Below are 20,169 nucleotides of genomic sequence, written 5' to 3'. Positions count from 1 at the left end.
GCAAGAGGAAGGATGGCCTTGGGGTGAAGGGACTGATCTGAGATATGGGGGGGGGGGGGAGGAATTCAATTTCTAGCTCTTCTACAGGTGATCTTAGGCAAATCACTTAATGTCTCTGGGCCTCAGTTCCTCACCTGTGAAATGGGGATGATGATCATAGTTGTCTGGGAAATAGAAATCTCGTTGTGTGAAGAATCTGGCACGTTTGCCATATTTTTTCATCTTGAATTGGGGAGAAAAGTCAAAAATCAGAAATTTTTTTGCAGGAAGGGGTTTTCAGAAAAAATCAGTTGCAGGAGACAGGAAACAGAATTTTTCAGCTTCCTGCCTGCCTGGAAGGCTCTTGTCACTTTCATTTTATCCCTGAAGCCAGAAGATGAAATTAACAAGAGCTTTCCAGGTGGGCAGCTGGGGAGGGTTTGTGCTTCCTGACAGAAAATCTAAATTTTCCTGCAGAAAATCGCATTGTTGCAAAAAGTCCATTTTCCACCGGAAAACAATTCCAACATAAAATCCCCAACCAGTTCTAATACCAACACTTACTTCTTTGTCTGTCTAGTCCATTTAGACGTATAAACTCTTCAGGGCACGAAGTGTCTCTTACTGTGTGTACATATGGAGTCTGCAACAATGGCGTGCCAGTCTTGATTGGGGCTTTTAAGTGCTACTGGAATATAAAGAATGATAGTTAGTCCAGACTATGCCTTTCCCCAGTTTGACCTGGGGTGGCTAGGGTGACAATATGTCCCATTTTGGCTGGGACAGTCCCCTTTTTAAGCTTTCTCCTGGACATCATGACTTGTGTGTGTGTGTGTGTGCGCAAAACTGGGTATTTGTCCCATGGGGGCCGGGGGGGGGGGGGGCAGGGGGGTGTAGAAACATTTGGACAAAAGCCAATAGGACAAATGCCCAGTTTTGCCAAAAAAGTCATGACATCTGTGACGTCGATTCAGGCTGACAGCCCTGGGCCAGCTCTGAGCAGTGGGGCTCAGGCAAGCGGTGACACCAGAGGGCACCGGGCTGACCTGAGACACCTGGCATTGCCATTACCCACTGTCCCATTTTCACTTTAAGGAAATACGGTCACCCTATGGGGGGGTCCATCTTTCCTCGGTCGGGCTGATGCCTCCTTCGCCCTGAATGTGGTACCTCCAAAGCCTCTAACCCGAACCCCCAGCAGCTGCAATGGGATAACACAGCCAGGCCTAGGGAGACCAAATGTCCTGATTTTATAGGGACAGTCCTGATTTGGGGGTCTTTTTCATATATAGGCTCCTATTACCCCCCACCCCCGAGCTGATTTTTCACACTTGCTGTTTGGTCACCCTAGCCAGGCCTGGAAACAGCCGCTAATGCTAAAGCCCCCAGCAGGCTGGCAAGGGGGGGCATTTGCCAGGTGCTGCCCTCCCGATGCATTCACCAGGTGGTTCTGAACATGGAAGCTGTCCTGCATAGATCACACAGAGGCCGGGGGGAAGCTGGGGGGGGGGTCCCCTCTCAGGCTAAGGGCCCATGCGATTGCCCCTCCCCAGCCATCAACCCTCTTCTGTGCAACTTGTCCTCTCCCCACCCACCCACCCACCCCGCATCTCCACCAGGAGTCGCGTTCCCCTCACTTTTTAGCGCTGCTTCCCACAATGCACCCTGGCCCCGGTGGCCGCTGCTCGCTCAGGCTCTGCACCCGGGGATTATTTCACAATGCTGCTGCCGCTGCCCGGGAGCTGAGCGCCGGGGCGGGGGGCAGCGGCGCCAGCCTCTTCTGCCTGCGAACCAGCCTCCCCTGCGCGGGCAACTCCCGGCAAACTTTCCCAGCCGGGCCCCTGGTCCCCGCGGCCGGCAGGTAAGGGCTGGGCGCGGGCTAGTCGGTAGTAGTTGTGAGGCTGGGATCGTCCAGACATGGCTCCTTCTCCTCGCTCCCAGCAGCTCCCGGAGGGTGGGAGAGGAGGAGTTGGGCTCGTGTTGGGTTGTTGGGCCGGCTGAGCTGCGATTGGGGTTATCCTCCCGTCGGAGGGTTGCAAGGGGGGGACCCCTGGGTGCTTTGCGCGGGGCAGGAGCTGGGCATAGGGCTCGCTTGCAAAACACCCCCCCCCCCGCGGGAACAGGGCAGACGCGGGAGGCTGGCTCGGGTGCGTCTGCGGGGATGTCAAGCACTCGGGCTGGTGGCACGCGCGTGTGTGGCCGTGTCAGGGCGCACGCCCCAGGCGTGTGTCCCAGTCCCCTGCGGGAGCGTGCGCGCTGGACACAGGCTGGCTGGGAAGCGAGCCCCGGGCGTGTGCGGGCTTTCGGGCGGCAGCTGCCAATCTTCCCGAGGAAGGGGGAGTCGTGTTTGGTCTTGTAAGTCCCAGCCCTCCGAAAAGCCACGCACGAGCCCCACAGGCAGGGAAACGTCCCACGCGAAACCCGCTCTTCTCCGGTCTCCCCTGCCCCCCGATCCGCGTTGTGAGCTCGCGTGTTTCTTTGTGCTGGCGGCTGTCAGCCAGCCTGGGAGAGCGGAGCACGCGGAGACACCGCCACCGCCACCACGGGCCTGAAATCTCACTCCGGGGCTGCGCCACCCACGGCTACACCGCGTGAAACCCACCTCGCTGCAAACCTGCTTCCTTATGTCTGCCCGGCCCCAGCCGGCTGCTCTGAACAGACCCGCAGGGCAGCCTCCTTATTCCCTTCCCCACGCTCCCTTTTATGTTTGTGTAGCTATCACAGGGGCCTATAGAGAACTTTCTTGCTGTGTGTGTGTGTGTGTGTGTGTGTGTTTAGAAGTAAGGGTAAAAGCCAGACACTGATAAGAGCTAGTTCCCAATATATAAAATATATCAACAGCGCATGGGGCTCTGGGAGTGAGTATGGTACCCCCATAGCGGTGAGGGAAAGCCCACAGACTTTGCTGCCCTACTCTCATGTCATTATATATTTTATAGAAAGATCAAGCAACAAACATACTTTTCAGATCGGGGATCTCTGATATTTTCTTACATGGCCGTGTAAGGCTCTTGTCTGCCCCCTCCCCGCAATTGTGAATCCTGGAGCAGTTTTGGAATTTGTTTCTGGTTTAAAAAAAAAAAATAACCGCCACCCATCACCAAATGCTGGGTCAAATTAAGCTGGGGTCAAAGTGAATAATACGTGGAGTTTGGGGAACTTCAGAATTGCAACCCCTTCGCCAAGCCCTGGTTTTTGTCGAGTGAGTATATTGATGGTATCGCACAGCACTTCAATGCAAGGGAATGGCAGTCAGTCACGTTGCGGTCAAACCCAAGTGAACCCTTCCCTGGGTAAATCTTACTTTTAAAAGAACCTTGCCATTTGGTGCAATGTGGGCCGTTTGGCAGGCAAGGAAAATTTGATCTTTGCAGTTGTTTTTGAGGTGCAGAGAAGCCCTTCCTGGCAGGGATGGTTTTGCAATGTCCAGAGAGGAGGGGATGGAGAAATTATCCCAAATTCCCTTTAGCTTGAATCCGGGTGTTTCATGATCTCCCTCCTCTTGCACGTCACTTCTTATTGGTATCGATATCTCCTTTTCATGTTAACTCCTCATGCTGGGACGTGGATTATTAGGACACTTCTGATTTATTTTCAATGAAGATAATACTGCTTCTAAAATCATAACTCCAACTCTCCCACTGTCAGTGCACAGTCTTCTGTCTTTTTCCCCTGATCCCCCATGCTGACGCAGTACTCTCTGCACATTTTGCTTCCAGCGTAGGCCTGTAACTCCGGGTCTGGAGGTGATAGATTTGGAAGACGCTGAATGCCTTATTAACAAGACACTACCTAAGGGTTTGTTTTTTAATTGTAGAGCTCTGAGGAAGCACCGAGAGAGAGCAGCATTTAAAAGAAAAAAGGGGACTTTGTCAGGAACAGAAATAGGACAGAAGCTTACATCATGAAACACATGGTTTATTTGTTTATCTTTCCCACCACATCAAGCAGCGGGGGCTCACTACAAGGGCAAATGCTCCAGCCTAGTATCGTCCTTTAAAACTTGTTTCCAGTCTCTTATTGTCTTAAACAAAATCAGCTGAACAAGCTTCTTCCCTGTCCCCTGAGGAAGCTGCATTCCCTCTAACAGAGGCGCTTCCTTCACTCCTCCTCCCCCCGCCTCACTTTTTAAAACCGACTTGCTGACCTCCTGCTGGCTGCAGGGTCCTGATACAACACAGCCCCTACAGGGGTGTCCGTAAAGCAGTTAGATCCTGAGCTGAAAGGGGCCATGTAAGCGCCAAGTGTGATTACTGGTGGTGGTGGTGGTAGCTGTTATATTCCATTCAGGGCTGGGTGTGCTGGCGAGGGTTTGGGGCAGTGGATGTTATAAAGCAAAGAAGCTGGCACCTTTCTCTGGCAAGATTTAAAGAAGTTCCTGTGCCATGCCCACCGCTGCGGGACCTGGCCAGGTCCGGAAGCTGGAGTTTGCACAAGCTTTGAACTCCCGCAGAGCACTGGAATGTGCCTCCCCCACTCGAGCAGGGCTGCCAGAGCAGGGGAAGCCAGAGTGAGGACGCTCTGCTGAAAACCTTTCTAGAAATCATTTACATGGCACCCTCCGCGTGCACGGCGCTCGTACACAAGACGGAGTCCGAGACATTTCCTATCCACAAGAGTCTGCGCAATGTAGGAGACGCAGGTTATCTATTTGTATGGCACTGTTGATGCTCAGACACAGAAAAAGGCATGGTCCCTTCCAGTCCAGGTAGATGATACGAAGGAGGCAGCGAAAAGCAACAGTTTTGTTTCAAGCCAGGGGATGTCAGCCACCTGCTGAGGGGAGGGTTGGGGTGGGCCAGCTTGCTGGAAGAAGTATGTTTGAAATAGAGACTCGGAGGAGGAAAGGGCCCAGGCGAAGGCGGGGCAGGACAGGAAGGTTGCTCGTGCAAAGGATGTTGCATAGAAGAAGGCATAGAGGCAGGAGTGGAAAAAGGACATCGAGCTCTTATGCTTCAGGGCAGAAGCCCAACTCTAACTGTGAAGGTCAGGAAGGAGCTTTCCCTGTAGGCCGGTTATTCCCTAGCTGGCTGCTTCAGGATTTCTTGCACTGTCCTTGGAAGCAACTGGTTCTGGCCACTGTTAGAACAGGCTGTTGACGTAGATCAGAGCAGAGGGCTATCTACAGGGCATTTCCTCTGCTCCTATGACTGGGGTGCTGCGTCCGATGGCCTGGCTGGAGTGAAGTGGGTGAAGAGGGTATGGCGAGTGCATCAGAGAGGAGAATAAGGAAGGAATGGCTCCTGGAAAAGTGCATTTTAAGTGGGGATTTGAAGGCTGGCGTGGGTACTGGGCTAAGGGGGGAGACTCTTCTAGGTGCAGCTCAAATCTCCTTCCAAAGGTGGGTGATGAATTGGCCTGGGGGAGGTCACTCAGCACAGTGGAGCAGGCAAGTGACCTGTGCATGAAGCATAGAGTCCTGGCCTGTGGCTCAGCGAGGTCCTGGCTCTTCACTCTTAGCCCAGTTTCCCAGTTCTGACACTGTAGTTAGTAATGCATAGGGCTCACCTGGTGCCTTGGACCACATCCATGCACTGCCTGAATAGTTCGGTCTTGCCAGCCAAGTGCCTGAGGTGGAGGGAAGGGAGTTGCATCAAGTCATCTGCAGCGGTGTTGAGCGAGTTGACATTTATCTTCACTCAACAGGTCCGACTAGGAGACTCAAGTGGGTCCGACGGCCAGCAGGGTGCAGCTTTGTTCTTGCAAGTGCTGCAGAGGGAGGTGGTGTAAGTGGGGACAACTCTGTGCTTACCCTAGTCTGTGCCAGCTCCGAGTTTGGCCCAGTAACCAGAAAACTTTCCCCTTGTGCTGAATGTAACTGACGTCAGTGGAATTACACTAATGCTGAATTTGCCCCCTTCAAGCCTAAACTTTTTAACACCCAGTCTTAGTAGGCTGTGGACTAGTCTCCCAAGGGAAGTAGTGGAAGCCCCATTGCTTGGGTTATTTAAGACTAGACTGGACAAAACATTGAGTAAACTGTTGCTGGAAGCAATCCTACGCTGGCTGTGGAGACTGGACAAGAGGCAGTTTCTCTTCCAGCTCTTTTTATGAATGCACAGACTCCCAGATATCCGTGTGCAGGGTGTGAGCACTGGAAAGGCTCACATTGAAATCAGTTAATTTTTTCATTCCGACATACGTGCATTTGCTAGTCTAACACCCTATCGAGAGGTGTGGGTTGAGCACAGGGTTGGGAGCCAGGAACTCTTCAGCTCTAATTTTGATTCTCACACTGACTTGCTATGTGACCTTGGGCATCTCAGTTTCCCTCTGTGCCTTAGTTCCCGTTATTAAATGGGAAATAATACTATTTGAGAGTTGCGGGCATTAATTGTGTAGAGCTTTGAAATTGTGAAGTGCTGTATGAGTGCTGAGTATCACAATGAATTGGTCACTGTATGTGTACTACCATCCTCTACTGGATGGAATTGGAACTGTTCCACGCTGCCATAGACTCTGTACTGCTAGCTGTTAATGGAGATTCTATCTTAAATAACAATACTTTAATTTAAAAACATCAAATAAAATATTGGAACTAACATAGCCATAGAATTCAAGGCCCGAAGGGACCCCTCCAGATCATCTAGCCTGATATGTATATCACAGGTCACTGACATCCCCCATCTACCCACACACTAACCTAACAACCAGAATTAGGTCTCGTCTACGCTACAAAATCAGGTCAACGTAAGTCCGCTGGCATCGACTGAGATATGCCAGTGTCTACACTCAAATTTATCTCCTGCCAATCTAAACATCCTGTTACAGCGCCACAATAACACCAACTCCGCACGAGATGCAGAGCCGTGGTCAACCGACTTAGGCCGACGCAGTGCAAGTGTAGATGCTGGGTGAGTGATGTATGCTTAACTTTGCTGGTCAATCACAGCACTCTTTGTTATGTCCCACCCACTTCCTCTGACCGTATGTTGTCTGTTCAGATTGTAGGTTCTCTGGCAGGACTGTAGCAAAACGTGCACCAAGCACTACTAGCGCTGTATTCATATGGTAACAAATTTCCTTTTAGCTCTTGTCTTTAGCGCTGCCTTCACTCATGTGCTTTGGGAACACAAAGATCTGAGTCCTGTCATTCTTGTCACCATTAAGTTCTCGGTGCGAGTGCAGTGGCACTCATGAAATTCCAATACGGCCAGGGATTTGTTACAGCATTACTGACGCTGACAGCAACGCAAGAAAATGTGTGGGAAGGGTCAATACATTTGTTTTTTAAAGTTATGCCACCAATCCTGTAATCAGATCCACTTGAACAGATCCCCAGTAACGGTGTTTACTGGCTTTTGTCTGATTGCAGGATGGGGGCTGAAGCTGTAACTTCCATCATTAAAGATATTTTCTGTTATTGTCCTGGGATTGTAGGATTTTTTTTCAAAATATTTCTTTTTAAAAAAATCTTTCCAGTTCATCCTTCTTTCTAGCTTCACTTTCTGCTAGGAGCAGAGAATGAAAAAGGAGAGCAATGTTTTTAATAATTGATCAAAAAATTAGTTGACGCAGTATGTTTAAAAAACCCAACCCAACCCACCACCCACAAAAGCAACAGAAGAAATTACAAGTCAAGATGTGGAGGATGGAATGAAAACAGTAAAGATCAAACCCAGTTTTAAATATAGATGAGATGTTTATATTTTATTTAATACCTACTGCGCTGCCATTCTTTTAAAGTCCTCCCTCCCCAGTTTTTTAGAAGATGGTTTAAAAAACAACAGAATTGTCTCAGAAGTCGGAGAAATCCAATAACCAGCAAGTTCTGAAAGGGAACGTAATGAGCGCTATTAACAAACTTTGGCAGAAAATTGTTCCACTCGTATAAGGACCTGATACTATCTGGTGCTGAGTGTTCTCGGTGACTTCAAGTCCCATCAGTAAATGGAAGTTGCTCTGTCTCTCTCAGGAGGCACTAAGCACCTCGCAGATCAGGCTCTCATAGTCTAAGACCTGTGGTCGGCAGACCCTGAGGGGTCCATCAAAGGTTGTTGATGCCATAGAACAGTGGTTTACAACCTGTGGCCCCCTGGGGTTTGCAGACTATGGCTAAGATTTCCAAAGGGCATTGGAAACCTTTTAAAGGTCTGTGAATGAAAAAAGGTTGAAAACCACTGGTCTAAGGGCCTGTCTACACTTAAAATGCTACAGTGGCATAGCTGCACCAGTATAGCGCTTCAGTGTAGACATTATCTATGCCAACACGGGGTTCTCCTGTCAGCGTAGGTAATCCGCCTCCCTGACAGGTGGTAGCTAGGTCGAGGGAAGAATTTGTTTTTGGAAGTATTAAGTTTTTCATTTTGGCTTCACAAGAAAGATTTAGACAGTCCTAAGCCTAACCTCAAAAACAGGCTGATTTTTAAAATGATCAAACTCTGAGTGGCTAATCCTCAATAAGATAATGCCCCCCCCCCATCTTTTTCAGGGTGTGGAGGGGGAATGGGGTGAGGGTGGAAATTTATTTTAATTTTAATATGCTGAGTAAACAAGCTTGGGTTTTAAAAAAGTCACTTCAACAAGTTTCTGTGGAGAAAACCAGTTTGCTACACAACTTTGAATGGTTCTGACCCCGTCTCTGCCACACGCATAAGGCCCAGACTGGGGTCCAAGATATACTGTGGAGTCAGAAATAAATATTTGATAGGGGCAGCTGCAGCCAAACTTGCTAGCAATGCAATTGCGTCTGAGTGAACCAAACATTACCCTGGCTGCTGTTTTCACGTGTAACTTGGTGTTTCCACCGTTCACAATTTTATTGTGAGTCTTGTGATTTTTTTTTCTTTAAAGTCCCAGCTCCTGGAATCATGTGACTATGCACAACTTTCAGCTTCTATTTTTAGCCCTCATGATTGCAAAGGAAAGCTTAAAAAAAGTGCATGATTGCAGAGGAAAGCTACAAAAGTGACCTCCCTCCCCAAGGCTCAACCCAGAAGGCAAATAAAATGAGCCCCACTTTTTTTTTTTTTAATTTCATTATATTTTGGTCCTGACTTATTTTTTGAACACTTGGGGTTAGCAGCACTGGTAACTCCCACTGAACCATTAAGAATCGTATGCAACTGACAGTATAATCGGGCCCAAGCAGACCCCAATGATTGTAATAATGTAACATGTGTCACATGCAAATCCTTGAAAAGAAAAATCTGTTGTTGAAAATCATTTCCAGCCAAATCTTAAAAACCAAAACCACTCCCAGTTCTGCAAAATCGGCTCATGTTCCTGCCTTGAAATGTTTCCCTTAGTTTTTTTTGTTTTTTTTTTAAACTATATGCTCTCTCTTCAAACTACCCCACACATGCTGAGATGAACCCTTCTCTTTCCAAACCCCTTCATCCCCAAAAGTTTCCTCTCCTCTTTTCCAAGACCTTTCCCCCCAAGCTTTCTGCTTAGCAGTGCCTGCATTTGTGCCTGTTTCTCCACAGGTGACGGAGTGAGCTAGGCAGAGATCATCTTCAGCTGAGTGTGGCCTGTTTTGACATGAGCTGCCTTCTCTTCTCTTTCCTCATGGGCTAGCTGTCACATGCTCCTGTTGAACCGCTACTTCTGCATTCAGTGGGGCCCAGGAACCTTGCAGGGCTGTGGTGGTAGGATTTAAATCCCTGAATGCAAGATTAAAACCTAGATAGAACTTTGCAAGGTTTCAGTTCCATTGTCCCCTGTGCCACTATGGAGTTACTTAAGACAATTATGCCACTGTATATTGTCTCAGCTAAGGGAAAAGACTGAGAAGGACAATCCGTTATAAATCCTTCTTTTGAGAGGCTTGTAAGTTTCTTGGAGTTTTCTTTTGGAGTGAATTATATCTACGTAAGTGAAAGAAATTTAATTCTATAGCTCTCGCTGCATAAACTCAAGGGGAAATGTGTACAAATCCACCACATTAAGCTGGATCATAATTCCCATTGAGGACACATGAAAAATATATTGTAGCGATTAGGAGCTTGCACAATGAAGTATGGAAATACTTCAAAGGTGACACACATTGTCTTTTAAATCCAGCTGACACTGCAGAAATCAGAGGTGTGTGGGAGATTGAGACTGATAAATGTTTGCTCCTAGGTGACCTGGCTTTTTAAGGAGTACAGAGAGGATAAATATTTTGCCCCACAAAGAGGCAATATATTCTCTAATGGTTTGAACAGGGACACACAACCTATTCTCAGCTGTGCCACCAACTTGCTGTGTTGTGAAAAACAAAAGGAACTAAAAACTTTAATTAGTTAAAAATCCATCACCGACACATTCAGATAAGAATCGACTTGGCTGATACAGAGTTGTCAAACTTTTAAAAACAAAAAGAAATGAGCTTCTGGACTGAGAATAAGCAGGAGACATTTCAGCCTCAAAAAGTGTGGAGTGTGTTGTTTTTTTGTTTGTTTGTTTGTTTTTCTCCTCCCCACCCCTAGGTTATTCTAATCCCTGGAAATAGGAGCTTACATTGGACATGTCACGTCACAGCTGTAACTACATGTCTGCTAGTGCAGAGCTACAATAAAACAATGAGGATATGTTTTCGTCATAGATATTTTCCTATAATGGAGCCGACCTCTTCACGGCTGTTGGGTGAATATCCTCATTTCTTCTGATCTGGTAATAAAACCCTCTAGCAGACTGCTTGTCTTCTGGATAATTTTACCCACTGGAGAAGCTCTGACTTTAGATGTATGCAATTAAATAATATAGATATTAAGGGGGAAAACAGTTGAGCTCATCTATTACAAGGGATTATATTGCTGCCTGGTCTCAAACCTATCACTGAAATGGGGAGACTGGGGTAGAATAGTCTTCATTCATCAACATATGGCATCATAGTGAGTGTAATTCATCATTTTCCTAGATCTCTAACTTAGGTGAGGGTTTGAGGGAGGCAGATCTTAATACTTCTGCATATTGTAATAAATCTTCGTCCACCTAAGCACTTCCTGTTTGTCGCTCTACTGTAGTCCATGGTCACTAGGAACTTCACTTCAGCAGAAGACAGGACTGAGGTTTCCTGCTCAAAGAGGCCCTTGTCTTTTGTGCTAAAGGAAAATCTCCATTATGTGTTTAGCAGTATAGCACTTGTGACATACATCTGAGCAGTTCTGATTTTAGAATGGCGGTGTGGACCCCTTTGGAAATCTTAGACATAGTAAGAATGGCCGTACTGGGTCAGACCAAAGGTCCATCCAGCCCAGTATCCTGTCTGCCGACAGTGGCCAATGCCAGGTGCCCCAGAGGGAATGAACAGAACAGGTAATCATCAAGTGATCTCTCTCCTGCCATCCATCTCCACTCTCTGACAGACAGAGGCTAGGGACACCATTCCTTACCCATCCTGGCTAACAGCCATTAATGGACTTAACCTCCATGAATTTATCTAGTTCTCTTTTAAACCCTGTTATAGTCTGTGGACTGCTAGGAGTTTGTGGACCACAGGTTGAAAACCACTGCTGTAGGGCATCAAACAATGTGATTAACATCTGTCACGTGTTTTCCAGCAGGTAGGGGGCAGTAATACATATATACACTAGCCAGCTCATTACATTATCTATCTTGACTTTTTGTGGCTTGGCACAAGCTTTGAGTATAAATGTTCTGTCCTTTTACTGCTGGTCAAATCAATCCTATGACTACCCTCAAAACTGTAAAGGGATCATGTAACTTAAGGCAGCCGGCTTATTGATCAGGAACACAAGGCGAACTCTGAATTGGGCTTTTTTCCCTACTCTGAGGTTAAAAGAGGAAAAAATAGGGACAATGGTGATATTAACGAAGGGGGGAAATAATTCTCAGTGGGTTGAAGCAGTTTTCTAAAGAGAGGAAATAACTTGATGGCTGAGGCCATTGGCAGTGGGACCTCTCTAGGTTGCTGGTTTGAGTCAAGCTGAGGTCAGTAGTGATCCGTAACCTGATGGTAAGTGGTCTGTGCCTAATGAGTTGGAAGGTCACCATCCAGCACACATTGGACAAGAGTCTACACTACACTTGGCACTAATTGGCACCCTTATTGTCTGTCTCGGGTGGGCGGAAGGCCACAGACTGAATAGATCATGGAGACCAACTTCCTCTATTACCGCTAGACGTGGTTCTTTCCCGTCAGAGCTGACCTGCGTAGAGGCAGTGTGGGGGAAGTTCTCACTACTGCTGCTTGTGCTGTGGATGAAGAGACGTTTGCGGTTGCTGGGGGCTGTTGAGCTGGCACTCTTGTGACCTCTTCAGTGGCCACCTGGCACTGGCCAAGCTGGCCATCCATCAGAACAGGAGGAGGATGCTGGGCAGGAGGGTTCACCCCGAATGTTGGGGTCCTTTAACGGTCCTTTGTCTGTGGATGCTTCCAGACAGAATTCCTCTGGGTAGCATTTGCTGAGTCCCTGGGCTCCTTCACGGAGCAGCAGGCTTTGTCCAGTTTCCTATGCTTGGTGCCCACCCCCCGCTGGATCCCTTGTTTTGATCCTGTACCCGCATCCCCATCCACTCCCCCCCCCCCTTCCCTTTTTATTATTTGTATTGCCGCAGCACATTGGAGCCTAGGGTTGCCAACTCAACTGTCTAATGGCACAAACCAAACACCCTTGCCCTGCCCCTTCCCCAAGGCCCTGCCCCTTCTCCAAGGTCCCGCCCCCACTCACTACAGCCCCCTCCCTCCCTTGCTCGCTCTCCCCCAGCCTCACTCACTTTCACTGGGCTGGGGCAGGGGGTTGAGGTGTGGGAGGGGGGTGCAGGCTCTGGGCTGTGGGGTGGGGCCGAGGGGTTTAGAGTGTAGGAGGTGGCTCCAGGCTGAGCCTGGGGTAAGAGGAGGTTCAGGAGGGGGTTCCGGGCTGAGCCTGAGGCAGGGGGTTGTGGTGCAAGAGGGGGTGTGGGGTGCGGGCTCTGGGAAGGAGTTTGGGTGCGGGAGGGGTGAGGCCCTCTTACCTCAGTCAGCTCCTGAAAGCGAACAGCAAATCCCTCTGGCAGCGGCTCCCAGGCGGCGGGGTGGTGGTGGGAGCTCTGCGCGCTGCCCCTGCCCATAGGCACTGCCCCCGCAGCTCCCATTGGCCGCAGTTCCTAGCCAATGAGAGCTGTGGAGTCAATGCTCGGGGTGGGGGCAGTGCGCAGAGACCTTTTTGCCCCCCCTCCCAGAGGCCACAAGGACGGTGCCTTAGCCCCGCTGCGTGGCTGGACTCTTAGCGCCCCAAATCTCCCGGTTTGGCTGCAGTAACCTCCGGGAGATAGAGCCTGATTCCAGGAGACTCCCGGCGAAACCGTGAGGGTTGGCAACCCTATTGGAGCCTCAGTCACGGGCCAGGACCCCGCTGAGCTAGGTGCTGTACAAACACAGAACAAAAAGGGGATCCATACCCCAGAGAGCTTCCAATTTAAACTGACGTCTGGGTTTAACAGCCTCTCTCTCAACTGAGGGGTGTGCCTTGTGGCGTCTCGCTGGGCTGTGCCCATCGCTCCCTTTTCAGGCTGGAATCGTCGCTGGCACTAAACCTACTGATCTATTTTTAAACAGTAAAACGTGGTGGCAGTTAGGACCCAGTGGAGGCTGGTGCCAGGGAGTAGTTCGGTGGGAATTGGAGATCAGCGTCCTGCACTGGTTCTTTCAGGCAGTGGGCTAAAGGCTTCAGCTAGTTCTGGGCCTGAGGTCTTTAATGTTTCCTTCTAGCGGGACTTCCCCGGCATCCTGTTGTTTTCCCACAACAATAGTGTGTGTGTACAAAGAAACTCTTAATAAGAGATATAGGAGATTAAGAAACAGGAGTGTACGCTCATGCAACCCAGACAAGGGAAAACTGAAAATTCAGAAGGAAAAGACAATACAGTACAAAGCAGGGTGATACTTTCAAGAGAGAGACCAGATTAGAATTGACTCTGTCTAAACCAGCGGAAAGACTGCATGCCATCTGTTGCAAACTTGGAAGCAACATTTAAAAAAAACAAAAACAAAACTATAACAAAATGTGCAGCCAACCGTTCATTTTGAGGATATCTTTTTTATAGAACCAGTGGCTTGAACATAGGCTGCAAGCAACAAGGTGATCACTTTATAAAAAATCGGTTTCACCAAACCCGTACGATGAGTGGTCGACTCTACATTGTAACAGCTTAGCCAAAGCCAGACCTACTAACGTGCAAACCTCAGCAGATTTTCGCTATGACAGTGTGTCTAGTTGCATTACTCAGGAACAAATCTAAGCACAAAGCAAAAGCTAGTTAAACCCTCTGTTCCGGCTTCCAGTTGCAACAGATGAAATTGCATCCATTTGTCTCACTTGCTACTCATGAATTTGTGGCAATGGCAGATCTGAGTTTGTTGAAAGTTCATGAATAATCTGGACCTCAAATAATAACTTTTTTCTCCCCGAATATTTAGAACTAACAAAGACATCTTGGAGTTCCCCCCACCTCGCCCCTCTTTAGCTGCTTATTTTTATTCCACTCATGATATACATTATAAATTATATTATCCAGTTTAGAGACCACTTGTGCCTGCAGATAGTGAGTGTGGGGTGGGGGTGGGGGGCAGAGTGAGAGCCCCTGGCTTCAGCAGTGTTATGGAGCATGCTCAGTACAAGTCAAGCAGCAAATCTGAGGGGGGGGGGGCACGTGACACCCCCCCGCCGCACGCATTGCCTATGCTCCAGCTCTGGTCTTCCCTGGGGACTTATTCTCTGAGCAGGGCAGAAGTAGCAATAACACTTAGATCTTCTATAGCATCTTTCCTTCAAGGATGCTTCACAAACATTAATTCAGTCTTGCAACATCGCTGTCAGATTGCTGTTATCTCCATTTGATGATGGGGAATCTGATGTGCAGTAACTCGATCATGATTGCACAAGAAATGAGTAGTGGAGCTGAGAACAGAATCCTGATTTGCAGTTCCTATAAACTACTAGACTCTGCTCCCTTATTTCTCAGGTTAAAATATGTGAGTGAAATCCAAGTCAGCTGCAAAACTCCCATTGATTTAGGTGGAGCCAGGATTTCACCTATGGAGCTGAATCTTGCACTGCTGTGCACCATTTATGCCAGTACAAAGTGAGTATAAAATGCTACTGAATCAGAATTTGGCTTTCATTCACACTGGTGGTAATGTTTCACACTAACTTTGCATATGCATAAATGATGACACAAGGTCTAAGGCAGTGGAGAATTGGTGCTTTGAGTATACTGCACTATTTAGCTTAAAAAAGACAAGGTTACGGAGTGATTTGATTACTGTCTATCAGTATCTAGATGGGGAACAAATATTTAATAATGGGCTCTTCACTCTAGCAGAGAAAGGTATCACACGATCCAATGGCTGGAAATTCCAACAGAAAATAAGGAGTAAATTTTTAACAGTGAGAGTAACTAATCATTGGAACAATTTATGAAGGGTCTTGGTGGATTTTCTATCACTGACCATTTTAAAATCAAGATTGGATGTTTTTCTAAAAGATCTGTCTAGGAATTATTGTGGGGCAAGTCTCTGGCCTGCGTTATCAGGAGATAAGACTAGATGATCACAATGGTCCCTTCTGGCCTTGGAGTCTATGAATCTGTGACCGCCCTTGTGCTGCTTAAATAATCTGATAATTTCTGCCAGGTGGTATGAGACTAGGACTGGGAGCCAGGAACTTCTGCCCTGTGATCTTGGTTTTAATAGTCTCATTTTGTAGCCATGGGCAAATAACTTAACCTGTGGCTCTTTTTCTCCTTTCATAAAATGCCTTTACCTCAAGAGGATGCGAAGAGTCTTATTGATTGTTTATAAAGCTCTTTGAAGATGAACAGGCTCAGTTCTCATTAATTTTATGGCTCAGAGTGTTGGGGGGAGAGGGGGTTATGACTGAGTTTACATATACAGGGCCGGAGCCTCAGCTGGTATAAATCAGCATCGCTCCATTGATTTCAACACGGCAACACTGAATTACTCCACCTGAGTATCTGGCCAATGGTACTTTCTTTCTTGGCTGCACCAATAAGCCACATCGCTGTTACTTTATGAGGTTCCCTTTTTATTGACATCCTGCCATAGAACACTTCAAGTGAAATCCAGTTTTATGTTTTGGCTCCAGCGTTTCTCAGTGCTTTCCATTTTGCTGGATTTAACTGATCCCACTGGCATCTTTTTATGATGTATTCTATTCAGCTTCTTCCACTATCTCAAGTACAACAATAATCTAGGAATCCAACTTTTATTTAAAAAAACAAAAAATAGGATATAAAGCTTGTAGTTTCCTTGGCTATCTTCTATAAGTGACAAAGAAGAGGACTTCTTGTGGAGTCTAAATCCAGTCAAATTAAACCTTAGTGATAATATTTTCTCTGGAATGTCATTGTGTATGTATCATTTGCCGGGGAGGGCAAATACTTTGTTCTCACTCAGTTGGGAGATGTTTTCAGTTATGATGATGCTGTCACGGTGCCACCTGTCAGAAGATCTCAAAGCACTTTATCAATGCTTATGAATTAAGATACTTCCTCAAGGAAGTAGGGAAATAAATTTAGTTCCATTCCACAGATGGGAAAACTGAGGCACAGAGGTGCCATGATTTTCCCATGGCCAAGAGTAGCAAGTCAGTGGGATTAGAGTTCCTGGCTCCCAAGATTGTGCTTTTCCCACTTGAGCATACTCCTCCCTCCACCCAAATATGCTAAGATAAAAGCTCATTTCCGTTTTCATCCTTTTATTTGGCTCCCCCTCTTGTCAACCTTTGTTTTGGGGAACTTTCTCCACTAATAGCTCCAGTGCTTGGCTCTGATTCAGCCTTTAAGATCACTTGATTGCTCTATATTTAATTGCTGCCCACAGCATTCCTAATAGTAGCAATTTAACCGACTAGTAGCATTGTCAAATTCACTCCGCTGGCTGGGAGAGTTATAAGCAGCAGCAGAGGCAGTGGATCTGCCTGTCTGTTTGCAGACTCTCAGAGACAGACAGCACTGAATTGGTTCATATTCAGAAGGTTATCTTTCAACCCTGTAGCCTAACTCAGTGGTTCTCAACCAGGGGTACACGTACCCCTGGGGTACATCAACTAATCTAGATATTTGCCTGCTTTTACAACAGGCTACATAAAATGCACCAGTGAAGTCAGTACAAACTAAAATTTCATACAGCCGGTGACTTATTTATACTGCCCTATATACTTACTTTACACGGAAACGTAAATACACTATTTATATTCCAATTGATTTATTTTATAATTATATGGTAAGAGTGAGAAAGTCAGCAATTTTGCAGTCATAGTGTGCTGTGACACTTTTTTTTGTATTTTTATGTCTGATTTTGTAAACCAGTAATTTTTAAGTGAGTTGAAACTTGGGGAGTATTCAAGACAAACCCGACTCCTGAAAGGGGTACGGTAGTCTGGGAAGGTTGAGAGCCATGGGCCTGAGTTTTTTTTTATTTTATTTTATTAAATGAAAGTTTCAATTTTGCAGAAATTGATGGCTTAGCCCAGGGGTGGCCAACCTGTGGCTCCGGAGCCACATGCGGCTCTTCAGAAGTTAATATGCGGCTCCTTGTATAGGCACCGACTCCGGGGCTGGAGCTACAGGCGCCAACTTTCCAATGTGCCGGGGGGTGCTCACTGCTCCACCCCTGGCTCTGCCACAGGCCCTGCCCCCACTCCACCCTCCCCCCCCCCCAGCCTGCCGTGCCCTCGCTCCTCCCCCTCCAAGCCTCCTGCACACCACGAAACAGCTGATTGGGAGGGAGGGGAGGCGCTGAACGGCAGCGCTGCCCAGTGGGTGGGAGGTGCTGGGAGCAGGATGGTGGAGCTGATGGGGAGCTGCTGCCGTATTCCTGTGGCTCTTTGACAATGTACATTGGTACATTCTGGCTCCTTCTCAGGCTCAGGTTGGCCACCCCTGGCTTAGCCTTATGTCACTAGGGAATGCTTCTGAATACTGTTAGGTAGGGTTACCATACGTCCGGATTTTCCCGGACATGTCCGGCTTTTGGGGGCTCAAATCCCCGTCCGGGGGGAAATCCCCCAAAGCCGGGCATGTCCGGGAAAATCGGGAGGCTCGGCCGGGGCCTCTTTGTGCGGGGCCGGGGGCATGGTGCCCGGCCGGGAGCCGGGCCGGGCCAGGGTCGCAGTGCCGGGCCGGGCTGGGCGCAGGGCCGGGGTCGGGGAGCCGAGCCGGGCCGCGGGGCTGGGAGCCGAGCCGGGCCGCGGGGCTGGGAGCCGGGAGCCGGCCGGCGGGGCTGGGAGCCGGGCCGGGCCGGGGTCGGGGAGCCGGCCGGCGGGGCTGGGAGCCTGCCGGCGGGGCTGGGAACCGGGCCGGGGTCGGGGAGCCGGGAGCCGGCCGGCGGGGCTGGGAACCGGGCCAGGGTCAGGGAGCCGGGAGCCGGCCTGCGGGGCTGGGAGCCGGGCCGGGGTCGGGGAGCCGGGAGCCGGCCCGCGGGGCTGGGAGCCGGGCCGGGGTCGGGGAGCCGGGAGCCGGCCGGCGGGGCTGGGAGCCTGGCCGGGCTGGGGTCGGGGAGCCAGCCGGCGGGGCTGGGAACCGGGCCGGGGTCGGGGAGCCGGGAGCCGGCCCGCGGGGCTGGGAGCCGGGAGCCGGGGGGTGCGCCGGGGGTGGTCGGCCAGGGCCCGAGCCGACCCAGGCTGGAGCCGCCGGGGGCCAGCCTGGGCCGCGCCTCCTCCCCTCCCCCTTACCTGCTTCAGGCTTCAAGCAGGGGAGGGGACGGAGACTTTGGGAGGGGGTGGAGTTGGGGCGGGGGCGTGGGCGGGGCTGGGGCCCCCGGGAGTGTCCTCCATTAGGAGGCACAAAATATGGTAACCCTATGTTAGGCCCCAGATTTTTGGACAGTACATAGAGAGATCTGTTGCTTTTTCTTTGTGAAGAGACAAGCATGGCCCTCTGGGAAACCAAAGCTGCAAACACATTTGTCAGTCTTGACACCATGATCACAATTTCCCATGCTACATAGGTGCAAAGCCACATTTTAGAAAATCACATGCAAATATTATTGCTTTAGAATAAGCACTAAAGAAATTTTGAATGTCACTGTGCGGTTCTTAAATACATTCGCAGACAGATAATTCACTCAGTATCACAGAAGGAACTAAAATATATATTTAAGTAGAATTTTTCAAAATACAAAATGCATTCCAGTTTGGCTTTTGTCTAATTTTTTCTGTCTATTTACATCTGTAGTCCTTGTCACCATAGTATTTGAGTACCTTGTAATCTGTAATGAATAATTTCCTCAAAGCAACCCTGTGCGGAAGGGTAGCGTTGTCCCAGTTTTACAGATGGGGACCTGAGGCACAGGGTAAATTAAATGACTTGCCCAAGGTCACACAGGAAGTTGATTACTGAGCAAGATGTTGAACCCACGTCTCCTGATGTGTTGGTTCTCAGGGTACCAAGGACTGTGAGTTACCTTGTTACCCCCCTGTCTCCAGGGCAAGGGAGCCCTGCTTGTGCTTAACTGGATGTCAGCTCCTTGATGCCACCAGCCTGTGAGCCACCCAGACACTCTCCTCTGTGCTGGGCCAGCCCTTACTTTGCCTTTCAGGTTAACAGTCGGTGCACCCCAGTCCCTGAGCCCTTTCGAAGCATTCACCTGTAGTGTCCAGCCCCTTCTCTCCTGAACACTTACAGAAATACCAGGTCTGCTGCTCCTAAGGGAATAGTGTAAATCCCAGCTTGTGTGATACGACTCAGGATCCGCACTCGGCTTAATATCACAGCACTCAGATATATTTATAGTGAAAACACCATCTATAAGTTTATTACCAAAGATTTAAGAAATAGAGAGTAAAGAGAATAGAAACAGCAGGTTTAAAATAGGCAAGCCACTCATCCGGTATCAAATTGGACAGTTCTGCTTTTCTAGGGTTTGTCCCCTGTCTTGTACTTAGACAAAACTGGATGTGGTTTTGTCTGGTATCAGTTGGGGGGATGCCCTTTTGAAGAGCATGCTGCCCCGCCCCCACCAGCATGCCCTTGCGTGCAAGCTCATGCCGGCAGTGGCAAAGTGGTGCACTCTTAAAAATGGCATCTGTTCCCCCGAGCAGCGTGATCTTGCACGCACGATTCGTGTGAGGTCATGCTGGTGGAGGCAGGGTCACTCCCACTGGGGCAGGCTCGCGCCATTCCCAGAAGTACTGTAATGTCTGGTATTCTGGGAATGCCTGGGTGGCTAATAGGATGCTAATATAAAACAAAATTCTAACTTGCTTTCTAGAGATTAACCTTAACAGGTTAACCTCCAGTCTA

At 48.8% G+C, this 20,169-nt stretch overlaps 1 protein-coding gene across 3 annotated transcripts in view; it reads left to right on the top strand.

The window, feature by feature from the left end:
* The first annotated feature begins 1,668 nt into the window (after positions 1–1,668).
* Positions 1,669–20,169, top strand: part of EXTL3 (exostosin like glycosyltransferase 3) — a 226,817-nt gene continuing 208,316 nt past the window's right edge. For all 3 annotated transcript variants that reach the window (XM_034766745.1, XM_034766740.1, XM_034766741.1), the window contains exon 1: positions 1,669–1,840. The gene's annotated coding sequence lies outside the window, so the exon portion shown is untranslated. The remainder of the gene's footprint in view (positions 1,841–20,169) is intronic.

Source organism: Trachemys scripta, chromosome 3 (assembly GCF_013100865.1).
Source record: "Trachemys scripta elegans isolate TJP31775 chromosome 3, CAS_Tse_1.0, whole genome shotgun sequence".
NCBI lineage: Eukaryota > Metazoa > Chordata > Testudines > Emydidae > Trachemys > Trachemys scripta.
This window is presented reverse-complemented; position numbering and strand designations above follow the sequence as displayed.